Source organism: Schistocerca cancellata, chromosome 1 (genome assembly GCF_023864275.1).
Source record: "Schistocerca cancellata isolate TAMUIC-IGC-003103 chromosome 1, iqSchCanc2.1, whole genome shotgun sequence".
NCBI classification, from domain to species: Eukaryota; Metazoa; Arthropoda; class Insecta; order Orthoptera; family Acrididae; genus Schistocerca; species Schistocerca cancellata.
The window spans coordinates 70591329-70610660 of record NC_064626.1 but is presented as its reverse complement, the minus strand read 5'-3'; positions in this window follow the sequence as shown (position 1 = coordinate 70610660).

Genomic DNA, 19332 nt, shown 5'->3' with positions numbered 1-19332 from the left:
ATTCGTTTACTTCGAATGGTCTCATCTTCAGTCTTAAAAAGACCCAACCTATTCACTTCTGCACATCTAGAGGTTCTACACCAGTGATTTTGTAATACATGGCGAGGACATAATAAATAGGGTGGACATTTCAAAATTCTAAGGCGTCCTTACTGATGAGAATTTAAATTGAAAAAATACATTTTAGAACTCTTGCAACAACTTAGTTCAGCCTTGTTTGCGCTTAGAATCATTGAAAATCTTGAGGAGAGACAAATCAGTACACATATTTTGTATAGTTTCACTCAATAATGTCATATGGAATAATGGCTTGGTGTTACTCATCTTTATGTAAGAAAGTCTTCAGTGCTCAAAAATGTGCTATGAGAATGATATGTGGTTCTCATCCACGATCATCTCACAGTATATTTATTCCCTTATCAAGTCTGTTTAAAGTACTTCAGTAAAATTCAAGAGGAAGAGTGCGGTATATAATAACAATACCAGAAGGAAAAATGACGTTCATTACTCCTCATAAAGTTGTCTTTAGCACAAAAAGAGGTGCTCAATGCTACAATAAAAATTTTAAATCATTTATCCAAATGACGTAAGATGTCTGATAGACAGCAAAGTGAAATTTGATGAGAAAGTTTCTCCCTGACAACTCCTAATCAGTACAAGAATTTCTATTATTGTAATATGTAAAAGGTGGTGGGTAGGACTTACTAACTCACATCTGTACATCTTTTCTTCTTCTTGTTAAGAAAAATATAAATATTGAGAATGTAACCGTACGTGCAAATTAATTTTCGATGTGAATTTAAAATGATTCTTTCCACATCATTACAATGTATCGTGTAAAATGATCCATGGAAAATGTTACTAACTAACTATGTCAGTGTTTGATCAAGTTCAACATATGTCACCGATGTCCCTTTCGAAGGCACTTGCCAACGCCACAGAAAAAAGTATTTAGTTCCTTTAGAAATACAGTATATTCGTGACAGGCAGCTATAAGGGTTACATTAGAAAATTCGACTTAGAAGGGAATATTTCCAGGTGTAAATAAACAATCTTGATGAAAATTGGTGGGTACTGTCAGTACCACAAGAAATTGTACGCCATAATGTGAATTGTAAAATCCGCAGCGACATCTCTGGTAGTGGTCTGAAATCTGTACTCAATGCGCTTTTGCACAGTGTATAGATAAATGGTGCGAGAGTTGAATGTTTTGTTTGGTCGGTTGCAGTTTTGAGCATCTGCACTAATTTACGGCCAATTTAAACGCTGAAAACATATGCAGTATTAACCAAAAATGCTCTATGAGGTCCATAAAGAAGCTATTTGGTTCGAACGAAGCAAACTGGGTGAGAGGATAATGATCTGAAACACTGCAGTCGTCTCTGTACAGCGTGGAGAAAAAAAAAATGGGGTGTCCACGATCGATTGTCCTGCAATGTCTCCGGATGCAAATCCGACCCCAATAGTTTGCTCGTATATTAAGATGAAGCTTAAAGGAAAGCCGATATATACTTTTAAGCAGCTGTCACAAAAAATTTGGACGATGTGGAGATCGTTGCCTAGAGAATATGCAGAAATTCTCGTGGAAAGCATGCCAAAAAGGTGCCAAGCTATAATCTATAATGTCGGTGACTGGATTAACTATTAGTTAATTGTGCAATCAGCAATAACATATATTTTCATGTAAAAAAATTTATAATAGTGTATTTATTTCGTACAGATAACAGCGTGTCCTTTCTTGGGAAACTGACTGTATGTACAAAGATCAAAACAATGCAATACCTGTTTTTTCGCCTCTGCCCAGTTTCACTTTTAAGGGGTGATACACTACCCGAAAATCTTTCAGCAGAACTAGCTTTGAAAATCTCACACAGTTCTTCCAACGTTGAAAGCCCTTTACGTCCAGCGGCTGTGTCTGTGCCGTCGAGCCTTTTGGAATCACCCCATGAACAAGTACTCCGTCCGGAAGTAAGAGGCTCAAGACGGTATTTTTACACTGACCACTCCCCCGACCTCCTTTTTCAGAGTTTTGACAGAAATCAATTGACATCATCGGAATCAGGTAAACTAATGACTGACCTGGTCAAAAGACATCTTAAAGAAGTTTTCTTTCTCAGTTCAGGAGAAAAAAATCTGTATTAGTGTTATGTTATTTGGGTCGTCAGTGTGAAAGAACCGTTTTGAGCATCGTATCCGAGGACAAGGAACTTGTTCATCTGGTGATCCCAAAAGTCTCAACGGGAGAGGTACACCCGTAGTCCATATAAGGCATTCGATGTCGGATGAACTTTGTGAGGAGATTTTCAGATCTAGTCCTACTGGATGATAACGATGTCACTCTTAACTTGAGAAAAAAAATAATCAAGCTGCAGTCACAAATGCATACTCTGTTCTATTCACCAAGGCTTTTCCAATGTACTAAGATAAGCCTGATACAAATCAAGATATTTAGAAAGCCGTCTGCCACAATTTGAGAATCCTGCTAAGTTATGTTTTATATTGTGTTGTACGTCGTGTATACTATGTGATAAATTTCGTGTATTTTATGTGCAGGTCGTAAAAAATACCTTATGTTTTAAGCATTTCATTTAGATTAACATTACTATAATGACTTTGTATGACAATAATGGACCATTTGTTATTTTAAATTAACAAAATACAGTTATTTTAAATGGCACACTAACATATAAAAAGAAAACATCATTGTAAAACGGAAAATAACAATTTAAAAAATAAAACAACAATAAGAAAATTAAATAATTCGGATAGTAATGAACGCTTAGATTTTTCATTAGTTATATTGTAATTATTCCGGCAGCACAATGTGTACATTTTACTTTACGAAAATGGTATTTTAGGAGCCATTTTATTACGTATGGATATATGTGGCCTGAAAGCATCTTTATGTTGTAACAAAAGTTTTCCTTTTACAAAATTAATTATTGACAGGTTGGCTCTGAGCACTATGGGACTCAACATCTGAGGTCATAAGTTCCCTAGAACTTAGAACTACTTAAACCTAACTAACCTAAGGACATCACACACACCCAAGCCCGAGGCAGGATTCGAACCTGCGACCGTAGCAGTCCCGCGGTTCAGCGCCAGAACCGCTAGACCACCGCGGCTGGCTAATTATTGACAGGGGGCAGGATATTTTCTCAATTTTCAAATTATTACAAAATTTGATTACATAGTTTTCAAGAACGTTATTTATATTTCAGCTTTCATATTAACCACATTTTTTACATATCATGCTTCGAAGATATTCCCTCTAAACGATGGAAGCCATATTACCATTCGGGATGGTTTTTGCTCCTTAAAAGCAAAATTGGACAAGAACGAAAAAATACAAATTGCATTATTTTGCGCCCTCTACATATCCGCCAAGTTTCATCAGCGTCATTTATTTACACTTGGAAACGTGCCCTTGTTAGTGAAATGTTTACTCGTTCTGGATGTATTTTAGGTGGCCCTTCCCAGCTACCTCAGCCCATATGCGTCGATTTGCACAAGAATGTTTAGCGGTCGCACGGCTCTTTTTTATTAGTCTGATATCGAAAGAGGATAGAGTTTCATGTAGGCTTTGTCAGTGCACTGTTACAAAATATAACAAAATATTTACACTGAGTGGCATAAAAATAAATTAACCATTAGAACGACTTGTCTAATTACGAGTAACATCATTAGCTCTTTTAAGTAAATAAAAATAAATTTCCTTAAAAACCACATATTTACAAGTTCCACAAACACGTAAAAAAGTTAAAAAGTATTTCTCCAAACCTTATAGCAGTGCCAAACAGAATATAATACCCCTTTTTTTTTAATTCTCCCTAAGTGTGACTTCCTTTTATCGATAGGGATTGTATTTCCAAAGCCGTATCAGTTTTAGAGATATTCCTTTCCTCAATTTCACAGGAACCGACAGTAGTCATGTCCTCTTTGATAAGTTGATAGGAGGTTATACGTTGTCTTCGTTGCCTTCTTCGGGGTATGAATGTCGTCTCGCGTTGTTTGTTCGAAGAAAGCCTATAGTTTCCCCAAATCATAATCGATATCCCTTTAACTACTAGTTATGAAAGGCGATCATATAAGTGAGGCAACACATTTTTTTCCTTGGCCGGTTTCGGGTGAGAGAAATGCGGAATTTTACTGTGGAACATCGTGGAATAATAGTTCCGCTTAGGGACCGACGACCTCAGCAGTTTGGTCCCTTACGAATTCACACACGTTTGAACAATACTTCCGCTGATGTAGTTTGATAAAGTTACGATGGATGGCGGCGCTATACGTATCCTTCAAAATGGTGTCGGTGGACGGAGTTGCGTTCCGAGCAAAGAGCTGTCACTCAGATTCTTTTGGCGGAAAATCAGAGCATCGTAGGTGTTCGCAGCTGCTTGCAGAATGTCTACTGAGACTTGGCAGTGGGCAAAAGCACGACGGGAATTATGTCATGATAGCAACAAGGTCACGTAAGCCTGTCCAGTAAAGATGGGCAAACTGAAACACGTAAATGTTTCGAAACAAATGAAACAGTACAATGTAATGTTTCGGTACGGTGTTTCGAAACAGTGAAACAGTTTGTTTTGTAATCTAATAAACCTACACATTTTATCATCTTGAATGTCTACTGTATAAGTATGTCCATATAAACACAAATGAGGTGCGAGAGCGCTAATCATATCGCAGAAAGTATGAAACTATCACTTAGGCGTCTTGGCAGTTTCGTATTTCCTGCAGCAAATGCGCTGCTTTTGTATCATGTGACTTTCATACTTTTCAATTGGCTGAGGAAAGCCTTAGCTGAAGACAGAAGAACCACCACGAAGGGAACTGGAGGTGGGAGCAAACTGCAGAAACAACAGATATGCTACTGGGATTCCCACATTCCATTACTATGGCTAATTTAGCCATCCTGCTAATTTCCATGCACACAAAGGGAATCATTGTGGATAATAGACACAGTGACTATAGACTCACAAATAACGCCAAATAATTCGAATAAATAACAAAATACAACAGAAAAAAAATTGTGTTTCAAGGTGTTTCGAACCGTTACTATGAATTTACGATGCTTCCCGTTCACCATTACACTATCAGTGATATGTCAAACAGATTGCTTGCAATTATACCTACATCAAATTTATATACATGTCTAATAACTGTCACTCTACGCCTTTTTTATTTAAAATGTTGCAGTCTTACTTGCGTTTCTTAATATGATTACTGTACATGAACAGAGAAGCGTATGTTATAAAAAAGTGTAATTTAACTGAATGATTTTCACATATTTATTATTTTGAATGCGAATAGTATGCGTTGTTTTATAGTTTGGTTAGTGTTTATAAAGCAGATGTTATGCCATTTCGGAATAGCACAGTCAGCCAGAAACGAAGCTTTATTTTCGGATATCTTGAGCTTCATGCTATTGGTTGTCAAAAAGATTTCGACACTCTTGAAAGTGTTTCCCGAAGTGGTATGTTGTGTTTCACTACCTGTGCCGAGCCCGAATCTCGTCCGACACAGAGCGGAATGAAACATCACTGTTTCGATACAATTAGTCCGTTCCAGGCGCAGGTGGACTGAAACAGTCTTATTTTGAAACAACGATACAGTTTCTGTGTCTGGCTCGAGATCCGAGACAAGGGCGGAATGAAACACTTCTGTTTCGAAACAGTGAACCATAGCCGTTCCGAAACACTGAAACAGTTCCAGGTATCGATACACTGTATCGAAACATAGAAACAGTGGCCAAGTCTACTGTCCAGTCTCCCTTGTGCCGAGCTGCCGCACACAGCTGTGTCTTCTGCCAGTGTGGGCGCGTGCGGACGCTCTTGTTCGTGGTGGTCGACGGATCACAATCGAACACGTCGTTGCTAAACCGGACGTCTCTGTTGGCGCTGTTGACACACCTCCCGACAGGAGCTCACAAAACCTGATTGGCCTGTTCTTTCTTTTATACCCTACAGCATAGATCTCGCACTTTCCGATTTTCATCTGTCTGGCCCAATGCAGAATGCACTCCGTGGCAAGCAGTATGTGAATGAGAGAACGTTATTGATGGAGCAAGACCTTGGCTCCAACATCGACCAGTAGAATGGTACCATGCAGGCATACGGGTGGCGTAAGCCGTCGCACCGGTCGAAGGTTATACGAGGTACATTCGAGTTCTAAGGCCTCCAATTTTTTTTCTCCGGACTGGAAAGAGACAGAAACATGCGCATTGTTTTAAAATGAGGCCGTGTTCATTGTCAATACGTTCCAGAGATGGCAGCACCGTACGGCAGATGGAATTTTACCGCCAGCGGCGAGAATGAGAACTGTTTTAAATACTTAAAATGGCGACGTTTTCCTTACTTGAACAGCGTGCAATCATTCGTTTTCTGAATTTGCGTGGTGTGAAACCAATTGATATTCATCGACAGTTGAAGGAGACATGTGGTGATGGAGTTATGGATGTGTCGAAAGTGCGTTCGTGGGTGCGACAGTTTAATAAAGCCAGAACATCGTGTGACAACAAACCGGTCTGACACATGATCGAGAAAGTGGAGAGAATTGTTTTGGGGGATCGCCGAATGACTGTTGAACAGATCGCCTCCAGAGTTGGCATTTCTGTGGGTTCTGTGCACACAATCCTGCATGACGACCTGAAAATGCGAAAAGTGTCATCCAGGTGGGTGCCACGAATGCTGACGGACGACCACACGGCTGCCCGTGTGGCATGTTGCCAAGCAATGTTGACGCGCAACGACAGCACGAATGGGACTTTCTTCTCGTCGGTTGTGACAATGGATGAGCCGTGGATGCCATTTTTCAATCCAGAAACAAAGCGCCAGTCAGCTCAATGGAAGCACACAGATTCACCACCACCAAAAAATTTCGGGTAACCGCCAGTGCTGAAAAAATGATGGTGTCCATGTTCTGGGACAGCGGGGGCGTAATCCTTACCCATTGCGTTCCAAAGGGCACTACGGTAACAGGTACATCCTACGAAAACGTTTTGAAGAACAAATTCCTTCCTGCACTGCAACAAAAACGTGCGGGAAGGGCTGTGCGTGTGCTGTTTCACCAAGACAACGCACCCGCACATCGAGCTAACGTTACGCAACAGTTTCTTCGTGATAACAATTTTGAAGTGATTCCTCATGCTCCCTACTCACCTGACCTGGCTCCTAGTGACTTTTGGCTTTTTCCAACAATTAAAGACACTCTCCGTGACCGCACATTCACCAGCCGTGCTGCTATTGCCTCAGCGATTTTCCAGTGGTCAAAACAGAGTCCTAAAGAAGCCTTCGCCGCTGCCATGGAATCATGGCGTTAGCGTTGTGAAAATTGTGTACGTCTGCAGGGCGATTACGTCGAGAAGTAACGCCAATTTCATCGATTTCGGGTGAGTAGTTAATTAGAAAAAAAATCGGAGGCCTTAGAACTTAAATGCACCTCGTATTGAAAAACATGATTTTGCAGCCAAAAGACCGGGAAATAATTTGGTGTACTGGAAACCTGAATAAAACCAACGTGCCTTCAGAAAAAGAAAATGTATTACTTATTGAACACGGCTCGCAATAAAAGATCATCTATTTTAGCATTAGTATTCTTTTGAACATTCAAACAACTGGTTCACAATAATCATTCAACTCCCACAGTAGCATAATTTCCATCTGCTCACATGAACTACAAAATTCCAACTACTTGCGACTGCTGCACGAACATGTCTGACCTTTTCATCGTCTCTTTTTTCGTCAAGCGAGACAGGTCAGAGAGATTACAATTGCAGGAAAGAATCTAATCACTTACATTGCTGATAGCGGAAGTATTGAAATTGGCTTTAGACATATGTTTATGTAAATATAACGAAACTAGCTGACAAACCCAGTATTTCAGGAGTATTTATTTTGCCAATTTTGTATTGGAAACGTAAACAAAGACTGAACTGTGTTTGTAGTGTATAGTTTTTGTACGTTAGGTACAGCTGCTGCGCATGTCTACAACGCTAATTTGTAAACGCCTTTACGACAACGCATCTTCATAGCTCTATAGAAGGTTATGGTTTTCGTCTAAAGCCGTTTGCACTTCGCATTTGAAGGCCCTGTCAGGTGTCAGGGATTTCCTGAAGTGGATTCGACTGTAGGACTGTCTTAGTCGGTAAAGAATTAATTTATTATAAGGTCTTGCATGACGCGGATTTTTTTAAGCATCTCAGTGATGTGATTTGCCCTAACCTGTGCAACACACAATAGATAAAATTTCGTAGGTACATTTAGTGGCATATGCGGATATTCTCTATGAAATTTATTGTGAATAGAGTTATTAGCGCAGAAATAATAAATTTAAATGTCTTAGATGCTGCTGCAGTTTTTCACGCATCACTTGTTTATGACATCATATCTCCTGAACTATGATAGGTAAGTGGTCCTTACAACCCCCCCTCCCCCTTCCCCACGAAAGCGATTGTTGTGTAGCAGTAGGGGATATGCTTATAATTTTTGATTAAAATCGGTCCAGGGGTTTAGGACGAGATGAAGAACGTACACAGACACGTACGTGCATTTTTATGATATGCATGAATTTAGTGACTATCATTGTTATAAATAACTTTAAAAGGTTTACATAATTATATTCCCTGTTAATTAATTCAAAATTATTTTATAAATAGCAAAGGAAACGTCACCTCACAAAGAAGATCATTTACGTATAAATCGATTTACACAAAGTTATAAGTTTTTATAAATGAAGTGATCGATACACACCGGTTTAGTAGGGTTCTCAGTATTCATTACGTTCCATTACATCACAATAGGACATAGACTAAGAATTATTTTCCACTTTCCCAATCTCTGTGTCCTTCTCACTCACTTTTTCTCTTTTTCTCTGTTCTCTGTCTCTCCTTCCTTCCTTCCTGTGCGCGTGTGTGTGTGTGTGTGTGTGTTTGTGCGTGAGAGTATGGATGATCATTCGCGTCTGTGTTTGGCTGAGAATTTGAATTTCAGCTTTTGTGCGTTGAGGGACTGAATACATCTACAAGTGCCGTACTGAGCGTTGGTTACACTTTCGTCACGTTTGCAGATTACCGTAAAATGAAAACAAAAGCCATAGGTTATTAAAAAGCGTCTCGCTACAACGACAAAGGTTTTTTTTCCTGGTTTCCATAGGTCGCAGCCAACACAAATCGTGTTTCGATTTCCCTCTCGAGTGCATCACCCCGCCACGCTTTTGCAGTTAACAGGGTTGCGCTTCGAACAGTCTTTGTAGCAGAAGCGCGACTGAGCCGGCGGGCTATGCTGTGAACAGAATTAGTGATAACAGGATTACACACGAGTTACATCACGGCTGATTTTACTCCTCATTAGTCACTAATGCAGTTCCGCATACTAGCTAGTTACACGCAAAATTAGCTTAACAGGTCGCAGCGAACTAGGGATTACAGGCGCGCAGCTACGCCTAAACAACGTCGTTTTCACTTCCACTCTCGACAGACGAACAAGGCCTTCTATTATGTTAGCCTACCCTGCCCTATAACGAAATCATTATAACAGGAATTAAAGGCGCCCGAGCGACTACACCTCTGTGCCTATTTTCTCTTACAGATTTTTGAACAATTTCGTGGAGTCCAACAGAGAAAATTGTAGCTTAGCTCTTCCTCGTTGAAACGCTCCCTAAAACAGCTGGGCAGAAGAGGTGATTAGGACTGGTCAGTTTCACTTCAAAATTGTAATTTATTGTAATTTAATAACACATTTAAACCAAACGGCACATAGCTGAACCTTTGCAACTATGAGTTTCAAAATCTAATTCTTTCACGGCTGAAGGCCTCCAACCAAGAAATCTTAAAAATCAACAAAATAAATTTCAAGTGACTGAAGACATGCAGTTAAAATTGCAAATAAAATAATTAATATATATATATATATATATATATATATATATATATATATATATATATATATATATATATATATGACCGGTATATTTGAAACGGCAATAAACCCTAAGCGAGCAGCGATAAAAATACACCGTTTGTTGCAATATGCTTGGGACAACAGTACATTTTCAGGCGGACAAACTTTCGAAATTACAGTAGTTACAATTTTCAACAACAGATGGCGCTGCAAGTGATGTGAAAGATATAGAAGACAACGCAGTCTGTGGGTGCGCCATTCTGTACGTCGTCTTTCTGCTGTAAGCGTGAGCTGTTCACAACGTGCAAGTGTGCTGTAGACAACATGGTTTATTCCTTAGAACAGAGGATTTTTCTGGTGCTGGAATTCCACCGCCTAGAACACAGTGTTGTTGCAACAAGACGAAGTTTTCAACGGAGGTTTAATGTAACCAAAGGACCGAAAAGCGATACAATAAAGGATCTGTTTGAAAAATTTCAACGGACTGGGAACGTGACGGATGAACGTGCCGAAAAAGTAGGGCGACCGCGTACGGCAACCACAGAGGGCAACGCGCAGCTAGTGCAGCAGGTGATCCGACAGCGGCCTCAAGTTTCCGTTCGCCGTGTTGCAGCTGCGGTCCAAATGACGCCAACGTCCACGTATCGTCTCATGCGCCAGAGTTTACACCTCTATCCATACAAAATTCAAACGCAGCAACCCCTCAGCGCCGCTACCATTGCTGCACGAGAGACATTCGCTAACGATATAGTGCACAGGATTGATGACGGCGATATGCATGTGGGCAGCATTTGGTTTACTGACGAAGCTTATTTTTACCTGGACGGCTTCGTCAATAAACAGGACTGGCGCATATGGGGAACCGAAAAGCCCCATGTTGCAGTCCCATCGTCCCTGCATCCTCAAAAAGTACTGGTCTGGGCCGCCATTTCTTTCAAAGGAATCATTGGCCCATTTTTCAGATCCGAAACGATTACTGCATCACGCTATCTGGACATTCTTCGTGAATTTGTGGCGGTACAAACTGCCTTAGACGACACTGCAAACACCTCGTGGTTTATGCAAGATGGTGCCCGGCCACATCGCACGGCCGACGTCTTTAATTTCCTGAATGAATATTTCGATGATCGTGTGATTGCTTTGGGCTATCCGAAACATACAGGAGGCGGCGTGGATTGGCCTCCCTATTCGCCAGACATGAACCCCTGTGACTTCTTTCTGTGGGGACACTTGAAAGACCAGGTGTACCGCCAGAATCCAGAAACAATTGAATAGCTGAAGCAGTACATCTCATCTGCATGTGAAGCCATTCCGCCAGACACGTTGTCAAAGGTTTCGGGTAATTTCATTCAGAGACTACGCCATATTATTGCTACGCATGGTGGATATGTGGAAAATATCGTACTATAGAGTTTCCCAGACCGCAGCGCCATCTGTTGTTGAAAATTCTAACTACCGTAATTTCGAAAGTTTGTCTGCCTGAAAATGTACTGTTGTCCCAAGCATATTGCAACAAACGGTGTATTTCTATCGCTGTTCGTTTAGTTTTTATTGCCGTTTCAAATATACCGGTCAATTTTGAAACACCCTATATATATATATATATATATATATATATATATATATATATATTAGGGTGTCCCAGCTATCTTGTCCACCCAAAATATCTCTGGAACAATAACAGCTATTGGAAAACGACTTTCACCGGTATCTACGTAGGGCTGGGGCCCATGAATGTACATATTTGGAAACATTTTAAAACGAAAGCATATGTGTTTTTTAACACAAACGTATGTTTTTTTAAATGGACCTTCTATATTTTTTCTTCAGCAACCCATAGCATGACAAAGCACATACACAATGGCGTTGATTCCATCGCAATATTCCCATTACATCCCGAGATATTGAGACGCGAAGTTGACGCTTGAAACACCCGACATGCGCTGCTAGCGCACGTCCTGAGGCTCAGGCGTGAACCCCATGCTGCCCGTAATCGCGATGTGATTGACATGTGTAATCACACCTCCATACTTATCAAGAGATTCGAAACGAATAATACGGTCTGCTGCCATCAACTCTTATAAGCACATAATGGTTTCCCTCTTGCACGTTTTACGTATCTACGTACACAATATGAACCAGTACCGATCGATGTACACCCGTCAGGTTGTCTTATTTATCCTGCACACCCAAAATAAGGTTTATCTAATGCGTTATATGACCCATTGTGCCTGTCGCCCAGGGCCTGGCTCTACCTAGTCAAGTGTCCAACGTAGTTCCCACTACTGCCACAGTTACCACATCGCCTTGTTTATGATTTGCGACCCATGCAAACTCCTGTGCTCCACCACCCTCCGAGCATCCCATTTGTTGTTGGTGTAGTCGTGCATCAGAGTAATCTAGAGACGGCACGGAGGTAGTAAACGTTGTGTTGTGGAACTTATACTGTACAGTATAATGTACACACGTGAAGATATGGTAGAAATGCTGCTGATCTATGGAGAATGTACGTTGACGGGAAATACGTTATGAGATAGCTTGTTTGTTGATAGTACTGTTAGCGAACTTATGATTATTAAGTTAATATGTATGTTTTCTACCCTACTCTACATACCTGTACTGTACCCTGTTGTAGGTGGACGAAATGCTGTTTAGGCAGAACGACTGTACAGAAGACGATTCCCTGACAAGCCATCGCCTTCGCGCCGGATGTTTGGTCGTCTCACATCTCGTCTAAGTGAAACGGGAAGCTTAAATCCAAGACCTCGACATCGTCCTAAAACACGTACAGATGAACGTGCTGAAGTTGCTGTGTCGCTACCATAGCTGTGAATCCTCAAATCAGCACACGTCAAATTGAACGGAAGTTGGTGTATCGAAATCAAGTGCACAGCGTATTCTTAAACGTCATAAATTTCATCCTTACCACGTTCATTTACACCAGGATCTTCATGGAAATGACTTCCGCAATAGGGTAACATTTTGGCGGTGGGCTCAGCAAAAACTTCTGACTAATCCAAATTTTTTGCAGATGTTCTCTTTACCGACGAGGCATCATTCTCCAACAAAGGAATTGTCAATATGAGGAATATGCATCATTGGTCCGCAGACAATCGAAAATGGCTCCGTCAGGTAGAGCATCAACGTCCGTGGAATGTTAATGTTTGGTGTGGGATTATTGGAGATACCATTATCGGACCTTTCTTTATAAATGGTATCCAAAATAGAAGACAATACTCCAGATTTATACGACACAATCTTCCTGTTCTCTTGGACACCGTACCTCTGAACCGGAGAATGGTCATGTGGTATCAGCATGACGGATGCCCTGCACATAACGCCTTACGAGCAGGACGATTTCTGAACCGTAAGTTCCCTGGTAGGTGGATTGGACGAGGTGGCCCAGTTAGGTGGCCTGCCCGATCTCCGGACCTTACACCGCTGGATTATTTTCTTTGGGGCGCAGTGAAGAATGCTGTTTACCAACACGAACCAACAACACCAGAGGACATGAAGCAACGCATTATTGATGCTTGTACAGCCATCAAAGAGGAAACAGTAGCACGAAGTAGGGCATACTTCATCCGCAGAGTGACCCTATGTATGCAAGCCAATGGGCATCACTTTGAGCATGAGATGTGAACGCTATGTTTAGTATGTAGTGCTGGTATCACAGTGGAAGTTTCTACAAAGTGCCATTTTACCCAGGGATGTTAAGAAACATTTGTTTGCAACAATTTGTCATTTAACGCATTAGATAAACATAACATTGATAATTATGTGATAATAAAAGTAATTGGTTAAACATGTTTACATTCTTCTTCTATGTCCCACCTGAACTTCCCAAATCAAAACATTTTTATCTAAACAACGGTAAAACTTGTAGTCCACTTGCTCGTTTCACTAAAACCATCAACAGGAATTTTACAATTACGAGTGAATGATTAACTGTCACTTGCGCTAGATCTACAGTAAAGTAAAGTTTTAACGTTGAACGGCATTACCTTTTTAGTAACAGATTAACGATAAGCGAGGTTAACTCTGTGACTAACGTTGCGGTACACAGATATGTTACAGAACCGCATCACCCCTAGCCTATGGGATAAATACCTGCTGGAATGTACGACGTTAATGCAGGATGGCAGCAGACCGTATTATTCGTTTCGGACCTCTCGATAAGTATGGAGGTGTGATTACGCATGTCAGTCACATCGCGATTACGGGCAGCATGGGGTTCACGCCTGAGCCTCAGGACGTGCGCTAGCAGCGCATGTCGGGTGTTTCAAGCGTCAACTTCGCGTCTCAATATCTCGGGATGTAATGGGAATATTGCGATGCAATCAACGCCATTGTGTATGTGCTTTGTCATGCTATGGATTGCTGAAGAAAAAACATAGGAGGTCCATTTAAAAAAAAAACATAAGTTTGTGTTAAAAAACACATATGCTTTCGTTTTAGAATGTTTCCAAATATGTACATTCATGGGCCCCAGCCCTACATTGATACCGGTGAAAGTCGTTTTCCAATAGCTGTTATTGTTCCAGAGATATTTTGGGTGGACAAAATAGCTGGGACATCCTGTATATCACAGCTAGCCTGAAAGCCTCAAGGCAAAAGTGGATAGAACAAACATATACAATGTGCAATACAAACGCCTGAAGGCCACAATGAAATTTCAAAATATATTAATCTTTTAAGGCAGAAGGCCGCAATATTTTCGCTTAAGGGGAAATTTTGAGAATTAGGCTTTAAGCGGCTGAAGGCCCACAGCTGATTTTCCAAAAACTCAAAAAATACCTTAACCTTTGAGTTTTAAGTGCCCAAAAGCTCACTAAATTAAAAAGCAACGCAACGACAATAATTAAATTTAAGAATAACGTTTTAAGCGGCTGAAGGCCCACAATTGATCTTCCGCAATTTAAAAATACCTTAAACCTTTAAATTTTAAGTGGCTGACAGTGCACTAAATGAAAAAATAGCACAACAACAGTAACTTTCAGAAAAATATCCACTTGCCAGAATTCAAACTTGCTTATACGGGCTGAAGGCCCTTGAATTACATGAAAAACAATAATTTTTTTTCTTTCAAAGCATTGGCTATAATAGATTACCAATAGACCATTAAACACCCATGAAAAGCAGTATAGACTACGGCGCTCAGACGTCTCGAGGTGGGGGCCGAAGGGGGGGGGGGGGGGGACTGCCCTCGAAACATTAACGTTCACTTACATGAGACAGGTGGTGTGCCCAACTGCACTCGATCCATCGGTAACCCAACCAAGAGACAGTCACAGACCGACTGAGCAAATGAATAGCTAGCCACCAACTGGTACATGAACTCAAGGACCTAACTGTTACGGACGTGATTATCCACAATGAAATATGTATTAAGCTGTCAAAACTGCAAACCGTGTTGGGCAGCGACAACAGGTGGGGGAAGGAGGCTGCCTGAAATTACGTTAGCGGCCAGAGCAGGTAACTGGAACACCAACGGCCACAAGGCAGAAAATTACGCTGGTGCACTTGAATCATAGCGAACCAATATAGTTAATTCCACCGCACAACGTCTAGATTTCACCACTACAAACACTCAGTGTTGCTCACAGGAAAAGCTGCCCAACAGTAAACCACCGAAACGAACGACACAACATGAGCGGACGTGGCTTGGGTACATAAGACACCACTCAACTTTTACGTCCTGGGTCGATGAGGCACGAAGCTCTTAGCGATCGGACAGCTCCACACACGCTCCGACACTGCGCAGGGACCGCCAGTTGACCCAGCCGACCGCTCCACACGGAGATATCCTTGGTCCGCACCAACCGACCGACTGCCCGCACACACCCTAGCCGGAAACAACAGGGTTATTACAAATGATTGAAGCGATTTCACAGCTCTACAATAACTTTCTTATTTGAGATATTTTCACAATGCTTTGCACACACATACAAAAACTCAAAAAGTTCTTTTTAAGCTTTCACAAATGTTCGATATGTGCCCCTTTAGTGATTCGGCAGACATCAAGCCAATAATCAAGTTCCTCCCACACTCGGCGCAGCATGTCCCCATCAATGAGTTCGAAAGCATCATTGATGCGAGCTCGCAGTTCTGGCACGTTTCTTGGTAGAGGAGGTTTAAACACTGAATCTTTCACATAACCCCACAGAAAGAAATCGCATGGGGATAAGTCGGGAGAGCGTGGAGGCCATGACATGAATTGCTGATCATCATCTCCACCACGAACATCATGATGGAAGTGCGGTGGAGCACCATCCTGTTGAAAGATGAAGTCGGCGCTGTCGGTCTCCAGTTCTGGCATGAGCCAATTTTCAGCATGTCCAGATACACGTGTCCTGTAACGTTTTTTTCGCAGAAGAAAAAGGGGCCGTAAACTTTAAACCGTGAGATTGCATAAAACACGTTAACTTTTGGTGAATTGCGAATTTGCTACACGAATGCGTGAGGATTCTCTACCGCCCAGATTCGCACAATGTGTGTGTTCACTTCACCATTAAGAAAAAAATGTTGCTTCATCACTGAAAACAAGTTTCGCAATGAACGCATCCTCTTCCATGAGCTGTTGCAACCGCGCCGAAAATTTAAAGCGTTTGACTTTGTCATCGGGTGTCAGGGCTTGTAGCAATTGTAAACGGTAAGGCTTCTGCTTTAGCCTTTCCCGTAAGATTTTCCAAGCCGTCGGCTGTGGTACGTTTAGCTCCCTGCTTGCTTTATTCGTCGACTTCCGCGGGCTACGCGTGAAACTTGCCCGCACGCGTTCAACCGTTTCTTCGCTCACTGCAGGCCGACCCGTTGATTTCCCCTTACAGAGGCACCCAGAAGATTTAAACTGCGCATACCATCGCCGAATGGAGTTAACAGTTGGCGGATCTTTGTTGAACTTTGTCCTGAAGTGTCGTTGCACTGTTATGACTGACTGATGTGAGTGAATTTCAAGCACGACATACGCTTTCTCGGCTCCTCTCGCCATTTTGTCTCACTGCGCTCTCGAGCGCTCTGGCAGCAGGAACCTGAAGTGCGACTTCAGCCGAACAAAACTTTATGAGTTTTTCTAAGTATCTTTAGTGTGTCGTGACCATATGTCAATGAATGGAGCTACAGTGAATTTATGAAATCGCTTCAATCATTTGTAGTAGCCCTGTATATGCACAAGACCAAAGACGGTACACGGTGCAAATATCGATACAGATCGCTGCTGCCGCACGTAAAAGGAGGAAGAAGCATGGCATAACCGCAACAACAGCGGAAAACTAAACGCAGATAGACAGCCAAGTTCGGCGTGAGCGCGGATCACGCGTGTCAGAGTGTACTTACTGGGGTATTTCCATTTGTCATTTAAAACTGACCACGTCTCCTTCGTTTCGAGATTCGCTCCAGCTACTGCTATTCCAGTAACGAAACAGCATTAAGCTGCTGAAATATACATGTACAGGGTGCATAGCAGATAACACCGAAAACCGATACTGCTGAAAATATACAATATAACCGAAAACGTTCCTGTAAATACTTATCAGAAATGAATTGTTTGTAGTAATTGGTTACAAGCCGCAACTAACTTCAGTGTGAAGTACTGCCCTTGATAGTATAAATATTCGAAATTTATGTTTTCTAGTCAAGTAGCCTTCTAATTGGGCTCAAATAAGAGGGGCAGGGAAAAATGAGGAATCATTGTAGCTATCATATGGACCGAAATTTGGAAAAAACCACTGACATTAGCAATTTTGAGAAAGGCCAGATTGTTACGGCCTGATGCCTGGGATGGAGCAACTGGGAAATGGCGAAGCTGGACCGCTATTCGCCTGCTAACAACAGGAGCGAGTATGGGAAATGGTTGAATGACTGTCAAACCGTGAACAAGTGTTAGTCGTTCTAGCCTGGATGCTTACCCGCTCTCTAAAGTAGGATAGGCGGCGACCTGTGCCAGGTTTGACGACAGAATACAGAGCTCGCGGATGCAAAGTGTTTAACATTACAAGAACCCGACAAGTGTTCCCACGTTGATACCGTGATACCGTCGACTGACAAAGGGCATTGGATCATTGAAGAGTGGACCGTGGTTCCATAAAAACATGTCGCTAGTCGGGTGAAACACGTTTCTTGTTACACCAGATCGGCAGTCGTGACCGGATGCGCCATCATTCAGGCGAAGAAGTACTCGGAACGTGCACGGCGCCACAGGTACAGGAGGGACATTAACCTCGGCTTCTGTCGGGCCTGCGTTTGTAACAGCTGTGGACTACGTGAACATTGCTGCGGACCACCTGCACCACGTCACGCGTGTTGAAACTTCCTGGCAGATTAAAGCTGTGTGCCCGACCGAGACTCGAACTCGGGACCTTTGCCTTTCGCGGGCAAGTGCTCTACCAACTGAGCTACCGAAGCACGACTCACGCCCGGTACTCACAGCTTTACTTCTGCCAGTACCTCGTCTCCTACCTTCCAAACTTTACAGAAGCTCTCCTGCGAACCATGCAGAACTAACACTCCTGAAAGAAAGGATATTGCGGAGACATGGCTTAGCCACAGCCTGGGGGATGTTTCCAGAATGAGATTATCACTCTGCAGGGGAGTGTGCACTGATATGAAACTTCCTGGCAGATTAAAACTGTGTGCCCGACCGAGACTCGAACTCGGGACCTTTGCCTTTCGCGGGCAAGTGCTCTACCAACTGAGCTACCGAAGCACGACTCACGCCCGGTACTCACAGCTTTACTTCTGCCAGTACCTCGTCTCCTACCTTCCAAACTTTACAGAAGCTCTCCTGCGAACCATGCAGAACTAACACTCCTGAAAGAAAGGATATTGCGGAGACATGGCTTAGCCACAGCCTGGGGGATGTTTCCAGAATGAGATTATCACTCTGCAGCGGAGTGTGCGCTGATATGAAACTTCCTGGCAGATTAAAACTGTGTGCCCGACCGAGACTCGAACTCGGGACCTTTGCCTTTCGCGGGCAAGTGCTCTACCAACTGAGCTACCGAAGCACGACTCACGCCCGGTACTCACAGCTTTACTTCTGCCAGTACCTCGTCTCCTACCTTCCAAACTTTACAGAAGCTCTCCTGCGAACCATGCAGAACTAACACTCCTGAAAGAAAGGATATTGCGGAGACATGGCTTAGCCACAGCCTGGGGGATGTTTCCAGAATGAGATTATCACTCTGCAGCGGAGTGTGCGCTGATATGAAACTTCCTGGCAGATTAAAACTGTGTGCCCGACCGAGACTCGAACTCGGGACCTTTGCCTTTCGCGGGCAAGTGCTCTACCAACTGAGCTACCGAAGCACGACTCACGCCCGGTACTCACAGCTTTACTTCTGCCAGTACCTCGTCTCCTACCTTCCAAACTTTACAGAAGCTCTCCTGCGAACCATGCAGAACTAACACTCCTGAAAGAAAGGATATTGCGGAGACATGG